The following is a 3,496-nucleotide window of genomic DNA, read 5'->3' on the forward strand; positions in this document are numbered from 1 at the left end:
TTGTTCTTATAAAAACAAATACTAAATATAAATATCTAGAAAAAATATGCCCCAAAACCATATTTAATGTCTAGAAATAACCACTATCGACATTGTGGGATATATTATTCTAGCCTATCAAATGATATATATATATACACACATACATATATATGTGTATATATATGAAAACATTATATATGTCTCTACATAAACATATATAGTATATGTAATATACTTATAATTTATATATAATATTTATATACAACACACACACAGACGCACACACACACAAACATAGAGCATTAGTTTGCTAGGGCTACCCTAACAAAATATCATAACTGGGTGACTTAAACAATGGAAATTTATTTTCTCTAAGTTCTAGAGACTAGAAGTCCAAGAGTAAGGTGTAGGCCGGTCTGTGTTTTTCTGAGGTCCCTCCTTTGGCTTGCAAATGCCTGCCTTCTCATTGTGTCCTCACGTGTCCTCTTCGGTGTATGTCTGCATCCTTGTGTTGCTTTGTCTGTTCAAATTCCCTCCTCTTACAAGAATATCAGTCAGATTGGATCCCCCTAATAGCCTCATTTTAATGTAATAATCTCTTTTAAGCTTCTATCCCCAAATATATTCACATTCTGAGGTTCTGCGGGTTAGAACTTCAAAATATGAATTTTGAGGGGACACAGTTCAGCCTATAACATACATACATATATATATATATATATATACCTACAGAGAGAGAGAGGGAGATTTCTATTTTCATATAAAAATGAGACCACATTAGGCACCCTAATTTATAATGTGCTTGTTCCTCTCTCTCCATTGATATATTTTTATCATATTAAATTAGTATGACTATGTAATAGATCATTGTATAACTTTAAGGTAATTTATTTACTAAGTTGCTATTATTCAACACTTAGATTATTTATGATTACTTAATACATATATAAATTACTCTATAATAAACCTACTATCATTTGGAATTTTGAGGGTATTATTTCTTAGAAGAAATGACTAAAAATGAAATTGCTGGATTAAAGGGTGCATGATACTTTTTTAAAATAGCTCTTTAGAAAGTTTTTATTAACTTACAAAAGAAGTTTGGCTACTTTCCAACACCCTGATTATACTATTAGTATTTATTTTAGTCTTTGAAAATATGATAGGTGGAAAATACTATTTTGGTTTTGTTTTATTTGCATTTCTTTGCTTACTATTGAATCCAAACATCTTTTTATTCATTTATTGTCCATTTTAATTTATTAATTTTAATTCCATGCTATGTCTTTTGCTCAATATTCCATTAAGATGTTCTTTTTTTACTTATCAACTTGAAAGAAATGTTTACATATCTGAATTGGTCATTTGCGTATAGACACCAGAATTTTTTTTCAGATTTGTGGTTTGTTTTCTAGTACCATTTATAGTGGTTTTCTGCCATTCTGAAATTTTTTTTTATCTCCTGTTTTTATTTAAGGCTTTTGTTGTTACGGTTTTTGCCAATTTATGAACATTTCCCTTTGGTTTTACAGTTGGCCATGACCCCACAGGATAATTGTTCATATATTCACCAATTTGCATCAAGTATTTTATGGATTTTTTGGCAGTTTTTAATTTAGTTACAGTTGAAGTATGCCATAACAATGAAATATTGCCCATAAAATATGGTTAGCTTGTTTTGTAATACCATTAAATAAATAGTTCACTTTTTACTTAATGGTTTGATGGGCTATAATGTTATGGCTTAAAATATAGTATTTTAATACCATAATACTTATGGCTTGATATACTATATTTTTATCTATACTTGTCTTAATTTATTTTAAGATTATGGTCTGGTTTTAGTTTAATATAATTTTTTAAGATTTATTTATTTTAGAGAGAGAGAGAAAGAGAGAGAGGGCATACACATGAGGAGGGTTGGGACAGAGGGGGAGAGTCTTCAAGCAAACTCCTCGTTAAGTTCAGAACCCAATGTGGGGCTTGATCTCATGACCCAGGAAATCATGACCTGAGCTCAAACCAAGAGTCAAACATTCAACTGACTCAAACACCCAGGTGCTCGTAGTCTAATCTACTTCTAGAAAAATGCTATTTGTTATACCCTTATAATATGTTTTAATATGTGACAGGACAAATTATTATGTTTTTTCAAAAATTTCCTAACCGTATTCTTTCATATTTATTCTTCAAGATTAAGTATGATTTTATCAAAAATTAAACTATACCAGGAGTTTTGTATTAGAATTACATCTATAGATTAATTTTTAAAGATTTAACATTTAAATTATTTATTCATACCATACAGGAAAATAGCATGTCACTTCTTTTATTCAGCTCTTATTCTATGACATTCAGTGTAGTTTCGTAATTACATATGTCTTATATGTCTTTTATTAAGTTTATTCTTAAATAATTTAAAGATTATTTGCTATTGCGAATATAATGTTTATTTTTCTATTGTATTTTCTAACTGGTATACAGGAAAGCTATTATGTTTTGGTATATTTACTAAATAAGTGGCCACCTATTTAAATTTTTATTAGTTCAAAGGATTTTGCAATTGATTATCTTATGTTTTCTATAATACTAAAAAAAAACAGTAACTAATGGCAGGTTCATTCCAAAGTGAATGGATTCTTATTTCTTTTTATTCTCTTTTTATACTTGTTAGGACTTTCAGAACACTGTTCATTGTAGAGGTGAAAGCAGGCATTGGTATTTTGTTCTTGTTATTAACAGAACATCCTGGAGTGTACCCTCCATTCAGCATATTGCTCTTGGTTCAGATAAAACATCTTATTACATAACTATATCTAGTTACCATGGATTTGGTCTTTTAAAAAATTTCATAAGAATGGATGCTGAACGGCTGTCATGGTGGATTTGCTGAAGAAGACCACTGGCCTTGTGGGATTGGTTATATGTGAAAGTCCACACGAGAGGCTAAGAATATTGTACACAAAGATTCTTGATATTCTTGAGCAAATTCCTAAAAATGCAGTATATAGAAAGTATACAGAACAGATTAGAAATGAGAAGCTAAGTATAGTTAAACCAGAACCAGATATTAAGAAATTAGAAGACCAAGTTCAGGGTGGCTACCTAGAAGAGGTGCTTCTTCAGGCTGAAATGAACTAGGTCTGGCAAGAAAAATGATACAGTGGAAACCATGGAAGCCTTTAGCAGAAGAGCCTCCTGCCAACCAATGGAAATGGCCAATATAATTATCATTAAATGTCTAGTGTGTTGATGGGAAACTAATGTATTTAAATGGTTGCTGAATTATAACTGTTTAGTTTTTAATTAGTTACACAGCCATGTATTTTTCTCACTAATATGAGGAATCACATTACTATATTTGCCAGTGTTTTCCCTTAAGAGAGAGGGAACACAAGCAGGGGGAGTGGGAGAGAGAGAAGCAGGCTTCCCATGGAGCAGGGAGCCCGATGTGGGGCTCGATCCCAGGACCTTGGGATCATGACCTGAGCCAAAGGCAGATGCTTAATGACTG

At 31.3% G+C, this 3,496-nt stretch overlaps 1 pseudogene; it reads left to right on the forward strand.

Annotated features, from left to right (window-relative positions):
* Positions 1-2,859: 2,859 nt before the first annotated feature.
* Positions 2,860-3,209, forward strand: LOC114222369 (NADH dehydrogenase [ubiquinone] 1 alpha subcomplex subunit 5 pseudogene; annotated as a pseudogene).
* Positions 3,210-3,496: the final 287 nt, after the last annotated feature.

Source organism: Eumetopias jubatus, unplaced genomic scaffold (genome assembly GCF_037043125.1).
Source record: "Eumetopias jubatus isolate StellerSeaLion01/CBP00866 unplaced genomic scaffold, mEumJub1_p1.0 scaffold_8, whole genome shotgun sequence".
Lineage (NCBI taxonomy): Eukaryota > Metazoa > Chordata > Mammalia > Carnivora > Otariidae > Eumetopias > Eumetopias jubatus.